The sequence below is a fragment of the Crocodylus porosus genome, unplaced genomic scaffold (assembly GCF_001723895.1).
Source record: "Crocodylus porosus isolate Cpor-Errol unplaced genomic scaffold, CroPor_comp1, whole genome shotgun sequence".
NCBI classification, from domain to species: Eukaryota; Metazoa; Chordata; order Crocodylia; family Crocodylidae; genus Crocodylus; species Crocodylus porosus.
The window spans coordinates 62,711,277-62,734,948 of record NW_017728947.1 but is presented as its reverse complement, the minus strand read 5'-3'; the positions used below and the strand labels follow the sequence as shown (position 1 = coordinate 62,734,948).

At 40.1% G+C, this 23,672-nt stretch overlaps 1 protein-coding gene across 1 annotated transcript in view; it reads right to left on the bottom strand.

Annotated features, from left to right (window-relative positions):
* Positions 1 to 23,672, bottom strand: part of DPH6 (diphthamine biosynthesis 6) — a 405,039-nt gene that overhangs the window by 24,924 nt on the left and 356,443 nt on the right. The gene's annotated exons all lie outside the window — the stretch shown is intronic.

The window sequence follows — 23,672 nt, the reverse complement described above, 5'->3', positions numbered from 1 at the left end:
TTCCTCTCATAGTTTTGGCAATGAATTTAGGAAAAGGCATTATCTTCAAACATTACATTCAGTTTTAAAATCGCTGGTCTCTCCCTTTTTTCACCATAAGCTATAGAACACAATATTAATGTAGCGAACTGCTTCCTGAAAGTATAGACCTTAAATTAGTCATTTTTTCCAAAATGTCACAGGGGAAATCTGGAAGTTTTTAATTAATGCACCTTGAGCTGTGTCACCATTCTCCTTTCCTTTGACCTCTTCCTTATTTGTTCTTAGAACTCTGCTGATTTGTTTGTAAATTATAAATTAAATTGTGCCTTCAGTTTTTAAAACCATTGGACACTATTTTTGAAGGCACTCATTTACACATAGTTTCATTCTTAAGGCTTGCTGAAAATTTATAATATGCTAAACTGGGAAAAAAACTCTGTAGTAATCAGCACAATACATTTTACACTCCATCATAATAATTTTTTCTGCCTCCATCTCGATAAAACTTCCCCTCTTTTTTACAGTAGTTTACAACTTAAATAATTTAATACAACAGTTGTTATGTTTTTATAGCAAGCTTATAAATCTTGTACCATAAGTCTCTTCCATGCAATATATTACCAAAAAAATGACAGAGAAGAAGGGGAACCAATGATTACAAAAACTGTAATTCAGTCTTCAAGTTCAGAAGGAGTCATAAACTGCTTCTGCTTCACCTGCATGCTGTAGATACTGTCAGAATTTTTCAATTCAACTACTTTTTAAAAATTTAAGATCTTCTAATCCATTATTTGGATAAAATATTTTATTGTATTTATGATAAAAGGGGTTTTATATTTAAGACAAGGGCTAGTGGTCCAATGAAAAAATGCATGGGATTAGAGGTTAGATGACATGAGTTCTCTTCTCAGCCAAGTCACTGAATGCAGGGAGACATTATCCTGTGAGACCTAGACTGTCTAAGGCACCCCATGTCTAAATCTACCACTTTCATTTCATAAAATGTTTTGGAATCACAGATGAATAATGGCATAAGTACTCTTCCATCTTAGTGAGTTTCTGAAAAGATACAATTTTAGTACATCCCTTCCAGAAAAAAGATTCTTGTATAATTATGTTTTATACAAAAACAAATAATTGTACTTATACCTACAAAACAAACCACAATATAATTGCAAGAAGGTGGCTTGTCCCTATTTAAATACCTATGTACACGATACTAATAAATGATAAATATTAATTCAATCTTAAGGCAAAAGGAGATGAAAAAGCCTACTGATTTGTAAATGCTAGCAATTTGTGTCAAAAATGTTATTTTTAGGTAAAAAGGGTTAGTGTCAAAAAATATTTTTCATGCTCTGTTGTAAAAGGTGCTATTTCTGTTCTACAAAAGGTGCAACATAGCAACAGTTTTTTTCCTTACTGAGATTTTTATTCTCTAAAGCCAGTAGCAGAGGTGAAGAATCTCTCTATACACACATGTATGGTTGGTCTTAAAAAAAAAACAACAACACGTAATTTGCCCTGTAATCACAAAGATTGGTGTTTCTTTCCTCTGTATGTGTGATTAAGGTTTCTTAGTAGAGGCAATCAAGCTTTCTGCATTTTCAAACTGCAGGAATTCAAAGTATCAATGCTATTCCCCTCTTGCTCTCTTCTATCTCCAATAATCAATCCACACAAAAAAACTAATATGAAAAACTGCTGTCTTTCTGCTCAAACAATGCAGAAACACTTGTCTCTGAATAGTCCCAAAGAAAAACAAATTATTTGAGTGCGAAGGTGGAATTGTGCTGCTATTCTTGTGACTGCTGAGGGACTGAAACATTCAGCTAAAAAGTGAATTTTTACTTGGCCTGACAGAGTAGAGTTTGTGCATACTATCTGCTAATGATTTCAGCCGCTGACTACATGGACTACTCTCTTTATTGGGTGAAGGGTCACAGATACCTTCATGTTCTCTCAGGTCTAATTCTTTTCCCAGCATCCCAAATCTGCAAAGGCAGGCTGAATTGGTTTAAAGAAACTATAAAACACCTAGATTAAGTAATTGAAGTGATTAAAACTCTTTTCTTTGGCTTTTGGCAGAGAGCTAGGTATCATTCTGGGCTGGCTGAAGTCAGGGTAAGAAATCTTGATGGTTTCAGCTCAGTTCCTGGTGGATGTATTTTTTCTTACCATACATGTCTCCAATCAATTATAAAGACAATGAGGTCAAGCCTTCTGTATGATGTGGCGGACTATGAAATTACCATCAATGTCCACCAGCATCCACATTCCAAAGACAGTCGTCTGCTCGATCAGTTGAATAATGTTTGATAATTAAGTATAAAATGTCATGTCACATTCATTTCTCTATTCCAACCTGAAATTCATTGCTCAAAATATCACTTTGAATAGAATGATACAAACTCTTAGTCTAATTTTGCAATCCTTTACTCATATAATCCCAACAGGTTTGGTAGAGTTGCTCATGCTAGAAAGAAATCATTTGTGGAAAGGTGGGGAGATCAGGTCATAAATGCTTATAAGTAATAAGCAAGGAAATGTCATTTTAATTTTTGAATCACAAAATACTTAATATTAGGTTCATACAGATAAGTCAAGGTTACAAAGTGTCTAAGGAATATGTTAGGTCTCAAATGGAAACATTTAAAAGTCATCTGTTACTATAGCCTCTTTCCTATAAAGCAGACACTGAAATCAATATGCTGCTCTGGTTCAGTAAATGTGTCTCTTAACAAGTTAATAAAACAGTGATCCTCACGTAGTCTTTCCATCAAACTTCAGGGAAAAATGAGAATATTAAATGCACTAGGATAGGGAAGATCTGCTCCATTTGCTCTGCAATGATAATCTTTTACAAAAGAGGATTTTTATTATTAATTCTTTGCCTTCTGGGGATATTATAATTTCCTAGAATGTAGAAATGCCTTAAGCACAGCAATTTGCTGAGCTAGACTGAATTTCAAAATGTTTCAAATGAGCTGATAAACAACTGCATAATTAGCCATTATTAGATCAAGACTGTATATTACAGATATCCAAGTTAACCAGCCAATGGATAAGCAAATTGCAGATATTGTTTTAAAAACTGAGCGTCGGTGTTATATTTTGACATGCATCAACAACTTTTCTTTTAAAGAATTAAAAACAACACTGCTTATTTTTTTTTTTAGAAATGCAGATTATTCTATCAACTAAATCCTTGGGGTCTTAATCATTAAACACATACTTCTCTGTATGAAAAATGAGGAGTTTAAAGGCTGGATATAACTCAGGCACTAAAATGATTAGATTGAAAGATTTTTTTTTCCAATTTAGCAGCTACAAATCCAGTGCATGCACATTATACTCAAGGCCCAATGTACTACTTAGAAAACTGGAAGTAACTCAGCTGCAAGGCTCTCGGATTCTGCTGTACTTTGCTGAAGCAACTTCATTTACTTTACAAAATGGAGGTCCTGACTATGGGAAGGAATAATGCAAATGGTAAAGTGTAAAATACATGCATTTTACATTATGCCCCCATTTTTAACATTCTGGGATTCTCTGATACCACCACACATATTCATCAAGTACACAGTCAGGATGGAGTTGGGATTTTGGTAGCTACCTAGGGAACATTTCATTACACTCGTCTGTGTGCAAATTAAGCACACTATTTGGATATTTCTGATACAAAAATCAGTATTCAAGCAATCAATAATGTCGATGTGTCCCTGCCAACTTTAGGTTTCAGAGTTAACAGCCCACCGAAAGAAGTAGAAATGGTTTGCACCACCGACAGCTACTGGCTGTTATGCCAATCTCAGTTCTATCAGTGCAAATCTGGATGGTTATAAATCACTGGTTAACAGTCACGTTGCATATTCTACATTATCTTCCTAAAGCTTAGAAATATTATTTTAAAATAATGGAAGTTCACATTCTGAAGCACAATTTGGCAGCAAAATGATGGATATCACTTCAAATTGTGTGTCTAAGTAATTATGGATTACATAGTCCTGTTTATCCTAGAAATATAGGATCAGATGGTAATCAGGTCATATAATCTGACATTAACCATGTAATATAATATTAACTAATCAACTAACCCATTCGACTTTAAATTCTTTTGTGAATGAAATGAAGGCACTCTTATCCTCAACTTTGTAAACATAATGGGAGTTCTGAGGTGGGAATACATACTCAATATTCATTAGAGACGATCAAGCCACAGATGCATCTCTTCTTAAGGCAGATCTATTTAAGCATAGCTAACATGCAACTAAATTTAGATCTGCGTCTAGTAAACTTCTCTTTACCACTCCTACTTCTCAAGGGGTTTCAATTTAAGAATTTGCTGTGGGCAGGAATTTTCCACAGTGTTTTCAGTCTGAGAGAAGTTTAAAAGGAAATGGATTGGCTGTTAAAAATGTTCTAATGGTCAAAAAAGTGACTACATAAAAATAACAGCTTCTTACTCAACAGATCAACAGACTGCATTTCTTGTTCTCTCTGCTTATTTTGAGAGCACGCTGAAATCCTGAATGAAAGATTGGTCCTTAAACTTGTCAGTGTTGCTGGACTAAATATTGCTCATCTTGGACCTCAGGCCAAGCTTAATTTTAAACGGTAAAAAAAAAGGAAACATTCCTCTGACAGCTCAATTTTTTAAAAAGAAGCTATTTAAAGCTGCCCAGGGATGTGGATATTAGTAACAGTCCTGGAAGAGTCATGTTAAGAGTCAGAATTTAGATGAGGCACTCAAAGTGGTGCACAAGAGAGGTAATTTATCACACACACCAATATATAGTATTACCTATGCATGTATACATGTACATATACTTTAGAGATCAAAATGGTTTTTCTCTTTTTAGTACCTCAAAATCAATTCAGTTAAGACATAGTATACGGAGATGTATTCTGTCTCACTGAGCACATCTACACGTCCCCCCACAGTACAGTTGTTGCTGTGCTGTCTTTTAGTACTTCCTAAAGCAAGTACGATGTGTGCCAAAAGTACTAAAGCACATTGCTACAGTAATGTAGTGTGTCCTGTATAGACGTATCCACTCAGTTCTTAACTAAGGATCAGAGTTTCCCTCAGCAGGCAGTTTTCACTTGCTTTCATGAAAGTGGGAAAAGCTGCCTTGGATCTAGGAAATGTAATGTATTTGCACTCCCCTAATGTGTATTCGTTTTGTAAGCTAATATAAATTTTACCAGGATCACAAGTAGGCAGATGAGCAGCTATTCTGAGCATAGCTGCTTACTGTAGGCATTTGCACTTTATGTGACAAAAAAGCATGAAGTTAAGAGCTGCCTGTTTGGTTATGACAAGTGGTTACCCCAGGACAGAAGAGGACATACAACCCCCATTCTATGTAAATTACACTGGTGTATTTCTACTACACATTCTTCCTAGGTAACTTTACACTGCATCTACACTTACACCATTGTTGGGGGATATAGGGGTTTATGTATAAGAATTAATTACACCTGTCATACAGGGTCCCCAAGGATGGCCGTGATGCCCCTAGGGTTCCATGACCATGTCAATTCTGCTCTGCAGGTACCTTCGTTTCTCATCTGTCACATCTCGTTGGTATAAATAATAAATAGGAAGGCTGCCCACAAGTTTCTGTGCAGAGGTTCTGCTGGACCACACTAAACCCTGTGGGTTCTTGGACCCCTTGCTGGGTCCCAGTCTAAGTTTGTGCCTCACGGAACACCCCAAGCCTTATGGGCTAGATGCTCCAAAACCTTCCCTTTACCACACCCCCTGCCTCGCAGGTGGTATATAAATAATGTCTCCATAATATAGTCTTGGCCTAACTCAGTCTCCTGGGTCACTAGGCTCTGCGGCCCCTATCGCTGTGCCTTCTCCGGTGCGGGGCTCTCTGCAGCCCTGTCACTGTGCCTTCTCTGGCACTGGGGAGCTACACAGTACTGTGCCCCATGAATGTCTCATGCCCCCTGAGGTTGGAGGGCATGGTGACCACCCACAAGTGGCAGCAGTGGCGGGGACGTGGTGGCAGCGAGTGGAGACCACCCACAGGCTGGCGCGCTGATGTCAGCGGCAAGGGCTGGCTGAGCGGGGACTGCCCCCAGGCAGCTGCAATAATGTGGGCGGTGATGAGGTGGCAAGTGGTAACCATCAGAGGTGGCCAGTCTCAGAGGGTGCACCACCAATCTCAGGGGATGCATGTATACCTGCATGTATCTCCTACGCATCGTCTATGCTGTGCCACAATGAGACCTCTTCCTCCCCTATTAGCCTCATCCCATTCCATTAGTGCAAATAACATAAATATAAGCACCTGGGCTATAACATAATAATGATGAAGGCCACCCTCTGTCTCTTTAAGAAGACAAACTTCTCCCCAAGTATTGACTGCCTCCTAGCTCTGGGTAACTTATGAGCTCCTGGTGCCTGATTAGTCTTACAAGCAGATCAGGCAACCAAACATCTCTGAGTAGTTCTTTCCTGCAAGAGTTCCTTCCCCTGGTGGCTGCCAGATGTGAGAGAGAGAAGGAGCCACCATGCTCCAAAGCACACGGGCTAAACAAAGGCTCAGCGACCCCTGGTCTCCAACCCCAAGGAGCCAGGCAGAAATCTCCCTTACCCAGGTGTTTCAGGAGGGGATGGGCAGAGAACTCCCATGCCGATATAAAGAAGAGCTTGGGACAGGACAGCTGGAGGAGTGCAGAACTGGAAAGAGGAGGAGAAGGAGGAGCGAGCTGACATACGCTGCAGGGAACTCTGAAAGGAGACTCTTGCAGAGAGTAAGCCCCACAGCAGGGACTTAGAGGCAAGACTACTGACCCTGTGGGGCACAGAACTGTTTGTTTATGCGCCGGGAGCTGACGGAGCCCAGTAGAGAGAATGATACTGTAATAACCCTAACAGAGGGGCACTAAAGACTTTCGCGGTACCATAATGCATGTAAAAGGGGCACAAGCCAATACGATGGTGTCATAGATGGGCTTAAGGTGCTAAAAGGAATTGTGGCAACCTCCACAAGAGGCTCTGAGAGAGAGAGAGAGCCACCAAAGTGGGACTGATCACACGAAGGTCAATTCTGGTTTGGGATCTTGGCTGCAAACAGCAGGGACAATAACATAGGCCAGGACAGCCTTCTTTGTTTTCTTGAGTTTTTTTGTCTTTTGTTGTTTGTTTTGACTGGAACCGAGGACACGTGGCAGGACCAACTGGCTGGTCAGAATCCCAGTGGATCGGGTGAGGGTGTAGGGGTGGTGGAGCCCTCAGGAATGTAGGACCACGCAGGACGATGGTGAGACTACTAATTGGACTACATGTACAGATAATGAACCAACTCCGTTAACATCAAGTCATGGCAGGCGAAACGTGGGCATGTAGATCATCAATTAGAATCAATAACATCCTAGTCAAGTGGCAGGTGGTATCCTACAGGTTTGCAAGTGACTGCAATACTTGACACCAGAGAACTAAATCCTGCCAGCTGCAGTCCTGGGGCTTATATACACCCAGGGCCCTGCCTTCTTCTGGTCACCTGACCAGTTATAGGTGGCAGCTAATTCACTGATTAGCCTGCTGCCAAGGCAACCTGCAGGTGTGGAGCTCTGCCTAGCTCCCTGGGTTCTCTAGCTAAACTACTTCTGCCCTTAAAGCAGTGGCATACTGATGTAAACATGATATCCTTTGTTACTTTGACACTTCTGTCTCAATATCTTGGAATCCTGGGGAAAATCCCCTTTGGGGCCCTGTAATATTTGGGAAGTCAGAATTAGCTACTGAGGGAAGAAACAAGGATTTTTATTTTATTTTATTTTTTGCAGCATGTTCTCCTGTATATAGACCCATATAAAAGCCTTTGTAGACAGACCCACAATGTTTATTTGGGAAGGGTAACTCTTAAAAGGTTCCCTTTGGGAATCTACTGAGTCATCGCAGGTGGTCCTAAGCTATACCAGCATGAACTCTGCGAGTCATAAAGTAAGTGGAGAGGAGGTGGAACTGTGCATTGGAGTAGCCATCTATGCAGATAGATTCCTACTCTGTGAATCTAGGAACCTTATGGATTACTAGGACCTGTGAGATTTAGAGGTCTTGTTCCTTTCAAACTTAGTGCCCTATACAAGCCCATTATCCCATTAGGAAAATGTTATATGATGTACTTAGCTTTCCTGTCATAGTCCTAGCTATACTAGAAATACAAAACTTTCTTAAGTAAGGCTGCAAGCTGTGAAGAACACGGGTTTTGTGTCTCTATCTGCAGATAAAGTGCCTAGTGCAATGTTGGCACACTGCCATTTATGTAATCTAGTTAAGGTATTTGTCTTGCACCTCTTATTGTGGCATTCAATGGATGCACACAATTAAGGAGCATAAGAGCACAGAACAAATCATGAGCCAAATGCAAAGTATACTGGAACTTTTGTAAAAAAAAAAATAAAACAAATATATACTTTGAATATCATCATTACCTAGTGCCTGCAATGGTTAAAATCACTGTGTTGAATACTGTTACAGTATACTAACTGAGGCATACTATTCCAGTTTTAATAATGCCATCTGGCAGTCAATTAGTCCCTAATACAGTTTTATTCTTTGTGGAATTTTGAAGGAAGTAAAATGTAAAACAGCCAAAATAGTTAATTGGTCTTTTGGGGGTGGGAGAGGGGGGAGGGGAGAATTACATGGCTAAACTATTTAACTTTCAAAACATGGCTATGGCAAAGAAGTAGTAGTATCTTCCATAAAGCTCCTACCAGCGTGGACTTAAATATGTATCCCTTTATATATGAAATGCAAAAGCTAACATTAATGTAATTCTGAACCTGAAAAAGCAAGCACTCAAAATTCAGGAAATTCTAAAAGTTAAAGGTTGTTCCCTGAAGATTAAATTTGGTTGCAATGAACATTCTGCATATTTTATGGTATACATTATGAGCAAGTTATAATACATTTAACAAAGAAAAATGAAGAAGAAAATGCTACACATACTGCAGGCCAAATGTTGTCCTTAGTTATCCTGATGAAATGTAGGCGAGATAATTAGTCATACATGGGCAGGATGGTTGAATCAACATCTTTGTAGAAACAACTTCAATTGCTAGAATTTGCTGCCCTTTGATTCTTTTATTTTTAAACTCTGTAGCAGTGTGGGGGCTATTTAATTTACCTGTTTTAAAAAAGGAAAGAAATGAAAAAAGAAAACTGAAATACACTACTTATCAGTCAAGGGTATGTACTTGGCTGGTTTTATCTGAGCAGCTATCTGATTTAGACAAACATTAGTTGGTAGTACTTTAGCTAAAGTAATTTAGTAAATTCTCTCCCAGTTTTAAGTAAATGACAAAACTCCTACAGGGTCAGTATTTCACTCAGGAACATTCAATAATGTTCCCTTTTGCACTCAAACACAACAAGTAAATCCCACAGACAAAATTAATCTGATACCAAAGGAATGTGACTTAAATGAACATTATATGATTCAGCTCTTAGTCCTTGCTTAACTGACTCATGTTCTGTATTTGTGCAATATGTCATCTTAAGAAGTAAGTCGCTTTTCCCAATTATGGCCCACGGTAGTTTCTTCCTTGTTTGAAAAGATGAACACACTGATTAATATTTTTGCTACTTCTTTACAACTTGACCCACTCTTCATATAGGCAAAACTCAAGCCAAAGTCAAGAGGACATATGCTTTACTGTGTTTAAAGCTGTGCAAATATAATGAGATGGGCAAAGGTGGTTTTTCAGCCATGGTTATGTCCTCTGCCCAATCCTGACACAATAAAGCTATCAATTTAGTCTCTGGGCTAAAGTGCGGCAGCCTTCAGATCCAGGCTGGATGCAAACATCCACCAAAAGTCAATCTGTTATTTCAGCAGTAGCAAAACGAGCAGAGTAGGTGCCTGGAGGGAGAGGGGGGCATATACATGGTCCTGAGAGTGGGAGGACAGTGTGTGTGGGATCCAAGAGTGGGAAAGCACATGGGTTCTGTGAGTGGGGTGGGACCAGGGGGTAGCAGCTTTGCTCAAGCTGGACTCAAAAAGTTGTTCAGCTACACGTTAAAGTGCTGGTCAAGGAACCCTTCACAATGATATTTCTAAATGTTCCTTATATTTGGAAGAGACTCAGGCAAACATCTGAATGGTAATCTTATTTATTTTCATTGCCTGGAAAGTAAAAGTTTAAAAATACATCCCAATTTCATGCTTAAAATGGAATATAACCTTATTCAAAAATCTGCAATCTCTCCTATTTCTGGCCCTCTATTTTATGGTATCTGCACTTTGACTAACACCATTTCCCTGTCATTTATGTGTGTGTGGCATGATAGCTTAAAATATTACGCGTATGGGGTGTTATTACCATAAAATATCCTTACATCCTGATCTAATGCTTTATTTATCTCATCTTAAAAGATCTCTGGAAACCTTTATATCATTAATGGACAAGTTTCATTTCACTGATACATCCATTAGCTGCCATGGATGATTCTGATCTGATTAAAGGATAACAATTTAGGACATCTAATTCGCATATTAAAGACTAAAGACTGTACATTGTTAAAGACCTTACATATCTGTGCACATTATCCCATGACAGAAGACTATAAATGAGACCTTAAATAGTGGATGGACCTTCCCTTGTCTAAACAAAGGAGAATGAGTGCTATAAAAATGAAAGTACTGCTTTATTTATTTTCTCACGTCTGTCTAGCCGTGGTTCCTAATTTACTGTGAAATAAGAAAAATTATGGATTTTCCCTGCAAACCCAAAGTTTTTATTTAAAAAATAGTGTTTTGGATCCCAAATTATGCAACAATGTTACCTGGAATATTTTTAAAATTATTTTCTTGTCCTACTTAGCTAGTAAGTTCCAGGTTCAAGGAGCTCCAGTTCTCCAGCCATAGCTTATAATAAAACCATTGTCTAAAAAAGTGTAGGCACAGGTTTTTGACATAGATAGGGTGCTGTCAGTTGTAGAGTATAAAATACTGGAATAGGGATCCAGTATAAGCAGAAAATAAGCTTTTAGAAAAGGGAATGAGGAGCAGAAATTATCCACCCAGATACCAAAGAAAAGCTGCTCAGTAAGCCATAAACAACAGAACTGTGGAAGGGCATTGGCTTATGCCAACAGTGTGTTGCCTTTGCTTTTACATGCACATTTCCCTTGGTACATATCCTCCCCAGCACAGATTAGTCATGCTCCAGGATGTCATATGGAGGGTGATGAGCAGAATGGGAACACATGCTGCTGATCTTGCAGGGTATGTGTGCACTGATTTGGGGGATATATGCATATTAGGTGGAATCTTGAACTCAGGATTTGGTCGGTAAGTAAAGGAGAAACTTCTGCTGCCTTAGTCATGTTTTTCAGTCCTGGCCTAAGGGGTTATGCTTGTAAAACTGATCCTATTTTTAATGAACATATAAATGACCATATTTTACAAATATTGTGTGTTTAGGAATATCAGTTCAGCACTTCTAAAGGATATACATTCTCCTCTTACAGGTTTTTTTTTAATAGTTTAAATATTTTAATTTTAGGATAAAGGTTGTAGTTTTCTCAGAGTGCCCAAGTGGGAAGCTGGTAATTACTTGCTTTGCTGTTCAACTTTCATGTTTCTTTTTAATGTTTAAAATGTAACTTTATAAAGTCATGATGGGCTGGGGTTTTTTTTGTCTCCCACCACCCACTGTGATACACAGTTGGGCTAAGTTTACATTTGATCTGTAGATAAAAGTTACACAAAGAGAGCAGTTTTCCAAGCAATGCCAAGGAACAGGACTGAAGGCCTCTATAAGGAACCATTTTTGAGGTCGACTGGTTTGCAGAGTAGCTATACTATCCTACAACAATTTTTCAATTACTTGTAAAATTTTAAAAGTGACCTCCATTGTACCTTTTAGATTTTCTAGTATAAGAATAGCTATTTTAATTCAGGGAGATAATATTTTCCAAAGATATACTGTATTTACATATATAGGTTGCTAAAATATTTAATTATGTTATGTCTTTATTATGTAGTTATGTCGTAAGGGGAGCGCCAATTTAATATGGGTTTGACAATGAGAAATGAGACATATGTCTGCAATACCTTCATACTACTACCTACTGGTAATGCCTAAATAATCTACTGCAATTTTGTGTTATTGTCCCGGGAGTCAAAATAACGAGCGGCACTTACCGGCAGCTCGGGAGGGATGCGCATGGGACAGAAGGAGGAACACTCGCGGCTTGTTAGTTGCCTTTTTGAGAAATTACGGCCGGCCGGTGACATCAGTGTTGGACACCAGCGGGCAGAAATAAAAATGGCGGCTGCTGCTGAGGAGGCAGCAGATAGCCAAGGAATGAAGCCACAGCTGATGCCGGCAACAGGGAAGACCCCACTCACTGGACCCAGGGAGCCTGGCTAGCGGGAGCGGACGCAGGCAGTGGAGAGTGGTGTACCCTGATGAAAGCCCATGCAGGACAATAAGGGAGCGACAGGTTTGCTGGCCAGAGGCGGAGCTGGAAGCAAAGTGGAACCCAGGTGGGAGTGCCGGGATGACGGGACATGGAGGAAGGCACATCAGGGGACGAAGACCCCGGGAGAGCTGTAAAGGGGTTTGTGGTCAGGGCGGGTATCGCTACCGGATTCCATCGGATTGAGGAAAAGACAGGAGTAGATCTGGGAAGTTACGGGCCAAGAGGAAAACATCCCCTCCCTGTTAGGCTCCGGAGAAAAGGATAGTAAGGGGCAGGAGATAGCTTACTGGTCGGTTTTGGTTAACGGTTTATTTTTGTTACCCCAGGTGAAGGGGCATAGGAGATAGGGATGAGTGTCCAAGAGCCAGGGCTATGGAGAAGCTTTGGTAGGGCTCCCCCTCTTGTGGTTGTATGTAACCTTGAAGGAAGGGACAGAGGTGTGAAGGCCTGTGGGGTAGGCCCACACGGGCAAGCAGGGCCTTAAGCCGTTGGTATCTAAACGCAACAGCGGAGAGGGTGACCCCACGAGTAGAGGCCACGGATAATGGCTGGGCGGCACACTGAAGGAGGCGTGAGGCTGGGATGAAGGGGTGGCAGAGCCCCTTGAGTGACTGCTAGGCAAAACCTGGGCCACCAAGTATCCCGTCAACTGACCCCACCTATTGAGGAACACCAAGTCGTGGCAGGCAAGAACAGGGTTGGCGACACGGGAAGAAGAGAACTACTTCGGCAACGACACGAACCCGGGAGGTTCTTGATATCCACCAGTAGAACAAAGGCTGCTTGAGAGCGGTTATTCGAAGCCCGGCAGTCAGTTATTAATCATATTTTCAGTGCAGTCTATTTATATGATTCCATTCTGGAACATATATATTCTATGTATTGGATGCTGACTTGAGATGCACAACTCTGAATTGCTGTATTACTTGTGAAATTAGCCAGTGTGAGTTGTCATGTATGAAAAGGCTGGCACAGGTCTGCAGAATCTCTAAAACAGGGGCAGGCAATTATTTCGGCTGGAGGGCAGCCTAACGAGTTTTGATGAGCTGTTGTGGGCCACAAGGGTAGCTCCTCCCCTCGATGGGTGACCTGCCCCTCATCGTCATCTTGGGACCAGAAGCCCCACCTCTAACTCCTGATCTCATCCCAGAGGCAAGTGGCTCAGGTGGACTGCAAGTGAGCTTTGCACATTGGAGCTAGGCAGAACCCATGCCCAGGCTCCATGCTCCTGCGGCCCCACCCTGGGTCCCCGCCAATCCCATAGCAATGGTGTGGGCCTCATGCTCCTGCCCAGCGCTGCTACTTGCCCCACTGCTTCTCTACGTTGCACCCACAAGCCTGCTTGCCACTGCTGCCACTGCTTCCCAGCCACTGACACCACTCCCACCCTCCCGCCTACAGCCACTGCTCTCCCCACCCATCTGCCCACTGCTGCTTCCCATCTCCCACTCTCTAGAGGGGCTCTGCAGGCTGGATAGAATGGCCTGGCAGGCTGGATCTGGCCCATGGGCCGTAGTCTGCCTGCCCTGCTCTAAAATGTTTCTCTGCTCCAGACTTCATCTGCATCACAGTCATTAAGTAATACGTAATAATCACCTTTCTCATATTAAGGCTTAGTTTTTTTATTCATATTTACTGGAGAGTGTTTTAGGTGCCATATCACAGGCCAGCATCTGGTTCTTGAGAATCGTATCACTCATATTATGGAAGCCAAGATGCTTTATTTTTAAAAACATTTTAACATAACTGCACAAAACATTTCCAACAGCAGAAGTGAATTAAAAATAAAAAAGATGGCGATCCATATTGCTAATGGAGGTTAACTGTGTATCCAGTCTAGCTTGTGCATCACCACACATAACTGTACAAAAATGAAGCAAAGAGTTTATCAGTTTCCCAGGACAAGAAGGTTCTAATGGTTCTAAAATTTACTGTTGCTATTTTAACTTTGATTGCATCTTGTATTTTTAAAGCTCGGATGTTGTGAGAAATGCTATGGAGTGGCACAGACTTAATTCATTACTATCTGTAAAATGCTTTAAGATTTTCATATGAGAAGTAAAGTACTGGCATTTCTGAGAAGCTGAAAACTATGGAAAAATTACTGTGATTACTGCTTCATTTTCAATCATTCTAATTCCTATTTTTCCTTATTTCATGTTTTGGGATTTCTGTTCTTTCACATACTTCACCCACCATAAACCCTAAACAAAGCAAGCTCCATTATCAGTTATAGTAACCTGTATTGTTTCTGGCAGCCAGTAAGAATCAGTTTAATTAAGTAAAGTACTAGCCAGAATTCCCTGAAAATGATGAGTGGCTGAAGGGGGAGTATGGCCTCAGGAAAATAATTCATTCAAAAAACCAATTGCTTTCACAAGTGACTTTATGTATTACATTATCAATATACTGTGTGAGAGACTTTTTTGGGGCTGGCACTGCAATCCATGGATGCTGCTACTTAAAGTAGCTATATCTTCAATGAACATTAAGGAAAATAGAAATGATGTGACAGAATGTTTTTAAGATGTTCACTACTCTGAGGACATTTGATTGCTGTTTGATACAAATTATTTCATTTTGTCATTCATTTTCTTCCCTGTCTTCCATGTTCCAGTGACTTCTCATCTCCCAATACCACAGGCTATTAATTGGGAGAGGAAAAAGCCTAGGGAAATGAAACAGGTAAAAATCAGACTAGAGAAAGTTAATGGTCAGATCTACTTTCACAAGCCTTACTGTTCCAGGCTCTGTATCTTTTTCAGCCAAACTTTAAAATACAAGTTCACATACTCTCTGTTAGTATCACAGGATTGACCCAGTTGTTGTATGGCTTCTCAGCAGATAATGAGTTCTTCAAGAACAGGTCAGTATTGACAGCATTTACTAACCATATAAGCCAATTATAATTTAAACACAGAATAATATGTAGTTCAGAAAAAAAAAAGGGAGAAAGAAAAATCCAGACCTCCCTGCTGAAACCCTCCCACAGCTGAAATTCACTTATATGTGAATCATATTTCAATAGCTGCTCTTTTCTCTCCATTAGTTACTTTCTGTATCTACGGCATGCACTAATGTAAGTTTCAAAGGATTTCAGTCTTAATCAATTATGAGTATTGTTATCAGCTATGATGAAATATCTGTTCACTCAGAATACAAAATACTTTGCAAAGGAACTAAGCAAAAACCAATTATAACCTGAACATGATTAGTGAGGCTAATGATAAAAAATAAAGACTAACTCATTAAGGATAGTCAGTCCATCACTTTTTTCCTGCAAAAGAACAGAATTTATACTTACTTAGAAGTGATGTTAAATGCTGGTTAATAGCTATCTGCCCACAGTGAATTATACAACAGTCTTTTTATAAGTTTAGACTACATAAAAACCTAAAATAAAAAATATTTTTAAAAATGATTGTAAAAATGGCATCAATTTAACTGAACAGGCCATCTCCTTGGATAAAATCCTAACTTTATGGAAGTCAAAGGAAATTTTGTTATAGACGTCAATGAACCCACTAGTTTAGAGTGATTTTTGGTGATCACTGATCTTCTTTGTACCCTGGCTTCCCGATCTATAAAATGGGAATAATGCTGCTGCTCTTTTTGCTAAAGCACTTGAGATCTACTTATGAAAAGAGATAATATAAATGTGAGGTAGTATTTTATTATTTTCTATCACCAACAAATTAACCTGATGCATCTGCAACCCAATGGAAGGCAATAGGCTGCACAGAGCAAATGGTAAATAAGCTTTTCATATTATGAGTGAACTTATATAGAAAAAAAAGACTCCAGTCTGATGCTGGGTTTGCCATGTTGGTAGTTATTAAAAAGATACTTGCTTGTAAATGGAGCACCATTTCTTACATAAATTACTGAGATAAAACAAAGAATTCCACAATGCCATTTAATACAGTTAGTACAACAGAAGCACAATGGGTGCATCTACACATGTGCTTTAGTGCTGAGTAGACTAATTAGATCCGCAGTAAAACATCATTTTCAACACATGCATCAGTATTAAGGTGCAGTAAATTAACTCCACCGTGAGAGTTGGGGAGACAGTCGGGGACAATACTATCTTATAGTGGAGAAATTAACTGCAATGAAACATATGTGGATGGTGACCGGGGGTCAGTACTGTGGCAAGAAAGTTTGGAGTCAGGGGTAAACCCGCAGCAGCGTCCCACTCTTACCCTGTACAGGTCCAGGGGACATACACTCCCCATGCTTGCCCAGGGGTGCATGCAGCGGTGGGAGATGCCCTCCCCCTGTTCCTATGCCACCCCAAATGAGCTGCTCACAGCTCTGTCCCACACCCCACTTCAGCAACCGGGGTGGTTGCCCTACTCGTGCCTTCCCTCTTGCTAGGGTATGCTGGGGTGTATACTGTGTCCACTCAGCTCAAACAGCACGGAACAAAACTGCTACCTGACACCTAGCCGCATGGCTCTGCACTTTCAGCATCTTTGTGCCCCAGCCAACCCTTCTGCCACCCAGCAGAGCCATCTGGAGCCTGGGGCTGATCCCCCACAAACCTGCTGCCAGCCTGGGCCTGCTCTGCCCTGGCTTAAACTGCTGCTGTCCTGGATGCATATGTAGATGCTACTCCCAGGAGCAGTATACTCCAGCTCAACAGCTCTGGAATTAATCTCTTTGCATTCACTGTATGTGTAGATGCACCCAGGTGCATCTATGTGAGCTGCACATTCTAACACTTCTCTATAGATTACATGTGCTGTCAGAAATATAACTTATGCTGCATCTTGTGAATTTTCAATCAGATTTAAATGGGGGAGCTCACAGCAGGAATAGAAAGTTAGTTTTTGGTCACTATCAGTTTACACTCTCTCCCAGCAGTTACAAATTGCTTGGTCCACAATTCACAAGTGCCTGATAAATTACCTATACTCCACTCTGGCCTTAATCTTGTACAGCAATTTGTGTGAAAGGACCCTTATGGCCAAGGTAAGTGCCAAGAACTTCAGAAGGGTGTAACAGATATACTGTTAAGGAATCATATATATTTTTAATCATTTTTAGATAAATAGTATTCTTTCTCTCTCCATTACTTAACTTTTTAGCTGACTGAGTGTGATGGTAGAGACTGTACACAGCGGCTAGAATCCAGGGAACCCTGGCTAACCTTGAACCTAGAGGGCAGGGACAGCCAGGACTGAGGCAATGTGTAGCACTGCCATGCTGCTTTATAAGCTCGTTCTCAATCAATCTAGCATTGCCCGGCTGATGATGTCAGCCACAGGCACTGCCATGGGGAGTTTAAAAGGCACTAATAACACTGAAGAAAGAGAGCTGGTAGCTGCCACCAGGCCAATGTAGACCAGGGTAGAAGGTGCCACAGGACACTGAGGGCACAGGGGCCCTGTTGGAATGGAGCAAGAAAGCCCCAGCAGGCTGAGGCAGGGAGTCCAGCTCCAGCCCTGCTCAGGGGCTATCTTCCAAAGGAGGGGAAATAAAGAATAAAAATCTAAAAGGGGTTGCTGATCCCCTTTATAGATAGTTTCTCTGTAGTGCAGGTTTTCTTCTTTATTTTCTTTGATTATGGTTCTGAGAGGCTCATTGGGCCACTGTCTTTGTGGTCCCTTTAGTAAGGACAGCTTTGGGTGTAGCAGCCAGAGACCAAGGAAAAGGTGAGTGAGTGGCCTTGTAAACTTCACCAAACTTCATCAAAATCTTGGGGCAACCCACTGAAGCATCAGAAGACTGGATGTAGGTTGATGACCACCGAGTGGGTCCAAAAAGGCCAAAGCTGCTGTAATGGATTATAAAGCATCAACACTTACAGCTGGCGTGTTGGATGGGGTGTAGGGGAGGCATTGCCCCAAGGTCAGCTGGACTCAAACCATGAGTACCCCTACTGGGGACACATTTATCTACCCCACTGAACCTCTCCTTAAAGATTCTGATAACATCAAGATGTGGCAGGCGAGTTGGGGGGGGACAAGGTCCTGCTTCGTGTACTCCCGAGATTGGCTATCGATTGAGCGGTGTCATGACACTGAGCTAACAGATAAAATCTGTGATTCATAAAGAAATCAAGCAACAATTACCATCAAACAGTTTTAAGTACCATGGTATCAAGTTCCAGGTCACAACTATGAAATGCAGCTGGAGAGTTGACCAACAAAATAATTTTGAATGGCAAATCAGACTATCTCTAACATCCTTGAAATTGTGTAGGTGATTAGTGAAGCAGATGCAATTCATTTTAAATTTTGAGAACAGTTAGACTTTATTTGCGGCTACCATTCAAATCTGGTTGAAACACTATTTTTTAAGTGAACTGATAAGGAATTGTCAGTTTACACCTACATGATAGCTCAGAGTTGTAGAAGAACAGGTTAGAGATTTTTTAGAGAAGGTAGATTCTTTCAAGTCAGCAGGGCTGATGGGATACACTCTGGGGTACCGAAGGAATTGGCTAAGATAATTTCAGAGCCACTGTCTATCCTCTTGAGAACTCAAGGAGGTCTAGAGAGGTCCCAGATGACTGGAAAAGAACAAGTATAGTGCCCATCTTTAAGAAAGGGAAGAAGATGGATCCAGGCAATTAGAATTCAGTCAACCTGACCTTGATACCTGGAAAAATTGTGAAGCAGGCCCCCCAGGAATCTATTACTGAAGCAACTAGAGGAGAATAAGGTGGGGAACAGCCAGCATGAATTCATCAAGAGCAAGTCATGCCTGATAAACTTGATATCCTTCTATGATAAGGTAACAGGCTCTGTGAACAAGGGGAGAGCAGTAGATGTGATGCACCTTGACTTTAGTAAGGCTTTTGACACTGTCTCCCATGACATTCTCATTAATAAGCTAAGGAAATACAAACTAAATGAAAGTACTGTAAGGTAACTACATAACTGGTTCAACCATTATGCTCAACAAATAGCCCTCAATGGCTCAATATCTAGTTGGAAGGAGTTATCAGGTGGGGTTCCCCAGGAGTCTGTCCTGGGTCCGGTATTGTTTTATATCTTAATTAATCATTTGGATGATGGGATTGAGTGCACACCTAACACATGTGCAGAGGACATTAAGTTGGGTGGAGTGGCAGATACCCTGGAGGGTAGGGCTAGAATTTCAGAAGGACCTGGATAGACTGGAAAAACCATCTACAGTCAATCAAATGAGATTCAACAAGAACAAGTGGAAGGTCCTGCACCTGGGATGAAATAAATGCATGCATACATGCATGCAAACTGGAGAATACCTAGCTAGGCTACTGTACTACAGAAAATAATCTGAGCCTTATAGAGGACCATATGCTGAATATGATCCAAGAGTGTAGTCTTGTTGCAAAACAAACCAACAAAAAACCCCAGCAACGTAGTGGGTTGTATTAACAGGAGTGTTGCTTGCAAGTCTAGGAAAGTTATTATTCTACTCTGTGCAACACTGGGTATACCTCACCTGGAGTACAGCACCCATTGTTCAGGCTGGAAAGCAAGCCTTATGAGGAAAGGCTGAAAGTACTATGATTATTTAGTCTAAAGAAGAGAAGACAGAGGAGGAATTTGATAACAGTCTTCAAGTATTTGAAGGGCAATTATAGCAAGGATGAAGATAGACTACTCTGTGGTTGAAGGGGACAGGACTAGGAACAATGGCCTCAAGCTACGGCAGAGAAAATTTAGTTTGGTGATTAGAAGGATTAAGTTTGGTAATAGGTAGTCAAGCACTGGAACAGGGTATCTAGAGAAGTTATGGAATCTCCATCCCTGGAAATTTTAAAAGGCACATTAGAGAGACACTTGACTAGGATGGTCTAGTCAGGAATAATCCTGCCTTGAGCCCCTGTTGGATTAGATGACCTTGCTATTGCAATCTTGCAATAAACATATTGTAAAACACTAACTAGAGTATAGAAGTGGTAGCACATCTGCTCCACTTCTTTCAGCAAAGATCAATGAGACAGAAGGTTTCCAGTTCATTGTCTCAAACATTCCTATACCAAATATAAACAGTTTACAAGTCAAACATATTTTCTCCTCTACCTGTAACCTCTGCAAACTTATCCTGGATCCAGAAGTCAACTGGATTCTCTCCTTTTCACATAACACCAGACTTTATTCCGTTGTAGCATTATTGAAGAAAAGCTGGTTAGTAAAATCTGGTTAGAACAAAGACTGAAAAAGCATAGAGCCTAAACTCATTTTCTGTACCTTTCTAAAGCAGGAATGATATATATTATGCAAAGATGTTTGCACTGCTGTTGTCTGTGCTGCACTTAATGTTTGGCAACAAAAAGAACTTGAAATTTGGTAGCCTGTGAACCAGAACTGAGAAAGAAATGAACTTCAAGAGAAGCCTGATCTTAGATCTGAGTCTGCAGCTCTTAAAATAAAACCATCTTTTTGCTTGAAAACTGAACAAACTTCATGTGGAAGCTGTAGAGAGAACTATATTTTAAAGAAGCCCTAGGTAAATTTGAAATTAAATTATAGGCTTGAACTACCACTGCTTAAGCCTAGCAGACATATATAAGGTACTAACAAGTTTTAGATTCAGTTCTGCCCAAAAGAAAGTTAAGACTTTATTTACAAATTCATATAGGAAAGTTTGAATGAACAGCTTTACAAGCAAATCTATAAAAAACAAAAGACTAAAAAGGACAATAAATATAACCGAAATTAAGGCAAATTAATCATAACAAAAGATATCATATCTCCCATTTAAGTCAACAAGAGTTATAATTGCTTACTCCAAGGTTAACTTTAGCTTATGGCATCTGAACACTGCAATATAGTATGTTATGAAACATTGTCTGTGAATGCACAGTGAAGTAGCTGCATATTTGTTATATGTGCAACAAAGTCTGCGCAAACAAAAAAGCAGTTTCAGTCATTAATTGGAATTGTCTCTTATTGGGTTTAATAGTGGTCTGGATCCTTTTTATTCATTATGCTGTGTCAAGAATATAAGTTGCTTATATGGTTAGCAATTGCTGCCAATACTAATCTGCTCCTGAAGAAAAGACTGTGCCACTCAGGTTAGCTTTAATGCTATTTTATGCTGCAGTAATGGTCAGCTATATGCCAGCCAGTATAGTGAATATGGCTGGAGAATGGCTAAGGCTGGAGTACGGTAAATTCTGCTGAATTTCAGCTGTTGCGGCAATCTTTGCTAAGGAACTGGTTCTAAAGTTGATCAAGTTAATATTGTGAAGTGAACAGGCTCCAGCAGTCCCTCATCTGGATCTGATGATCTGGCTTATATGCACTGCTTTGGGGTTCAATGTAACATAGAAGCAGTGAAGATAAGAGGTTCTGAAGTTCACCTTTTGGTTGAAGACGGAATAATTCAGTTTTCATTATTGTTTATTTTTGTACATTTCTTCACAGATCGCTAGACCTGCATGACTGTCATGGCCCATCTCAAGGAAAATCAGTTAGTCAGAACAAAAATGTAAACAATTGTAAAAATGAAGGGGACTTGTGGGAAAGAAGTGAGCATGCAACTGAGTAGTTTGTATGGATGGGAATCTGATACAGGCTTTTCATATTTAGGTTGCTGGTTCCAATCCAGTCTATGTTGGTAGCCAGTGAAAATTATTGCCATGTGAGAGCTGTTCCTGTTACTAAATGTGTAAGTGTTCTCAGCTCAGATCCCAGTAGACATTTAACTATATCACAATATCTTCATGATCGTTCCCATTGGCTTCTTTGTTTTTAAGTTAAGAGGTAATGCAAAAACTAAAAGGGCATGGAACCTGGTTTACCTATCCAACCCTAGAAGTGAACCTTCTGACCAGATTAGAGGCACACTGGCAAAGAACTAAAGTAAAGTTTGCAGTGCTGTTGGCTTGGCTGGATCTGTTTTGAGCACTTCGGTTTTCAAAGATGTTAAATCAGCAATAAAAATACAGAAAAGTTAATTAACAGGATCGTGGAAATAATCCCCCAAAGTGAGACTTCACTGTAATATTAAACACTTTATGGGGTTCATGGGCATGTAATGTTTAGTTCAGATTCCAAGCACTATACTTTACCTACTGCTTGAAAGAGATCTCTTTTAGGGATTCACAGTAGCTTCAATGTGTGTGGGGGGGGGGAGAGGGAGGGAGAGAGGCACACGTGTACTTCTGATTGTGTGCATTTTTAAAGACTGAATGGGCCATCATCATACTCCTCTGATAAAATGTGAACACAAAGTAATATGTTCCAGAGGGTTTGACACCTTGTGTTAAAATAATTTCTGATACAAACACCAATGCAGAGATGACCAAGATGGAATCAGACTTCACTGACATTTAAGTTACAGACCTTTTAATCATATCTAAATTTGGCCCACTGAATCTGATTCTAATGTAGTCTAACTTGGTACAACTCAGTAATGAATTAGCAAATGCAGCTAGTAGGAGTGGTTGAGACACTACTTCAATTACACAGTTAGAACTCTACTTTGTTCACTGACAGGTAATTTTTGCCACCTCCTACTGCTCTTCCCACTGTTTGTTTTATACAGCATATACATATAAGCTCTGTCATTTTAATGGCTTTTGGTAGTCTATTTAGAAATACTTACATTGGCAAATGTCTGTAACTAGAAGAGCATAAAAGTTAATTCACTCTGCCTTTTATAGGTAAGGGTTCTGAGATCTGCTCTCAGTGATAACAGTACTTCATATTTATAATCCTGCTTCAAAAGGCTTTATAATTAACTAATTTATGCATTATTACTACACCCTAATGAAGTGGGCAAGTAATATTATTTCTGTTTTACAGTTGAAGAATCTGAGGCATAGCAATACTAGTGATTTCTCCAAGATCACAATTGGAGTTCAAGTCTTTCATCCCACTTATCACACGACAGCCTCTCATTATGTTGAGTCATAGTATAATAAAGATGGTATACAAAACTTCTTTGACAATTTGGAAAAAAAAAATCATACCAAATATACATCAGCAATCACAATAATGCCCTGTCCATCCTCTTACATGTATCGTATGATTTTGACATTACACCATGGGCAGCAGTATACAGGCTTTTGTTCCAAAATATTTTACAAGACAGATGTCTCCTTTAACAAAAAAGTTACTCAAAATGAGTATCCTCAATAAAGTCTTAATGTTTTCCTATCTGTATAACAACTAAACATGACTGAGAACCTCAAACTCCACTCACCAAAACAATTGATATTGTCTAAAAAACTAGCTAGTATCTTATGCTTCCACAAGTTGCAAGACTGAAAGGATTTGAAAAAAGG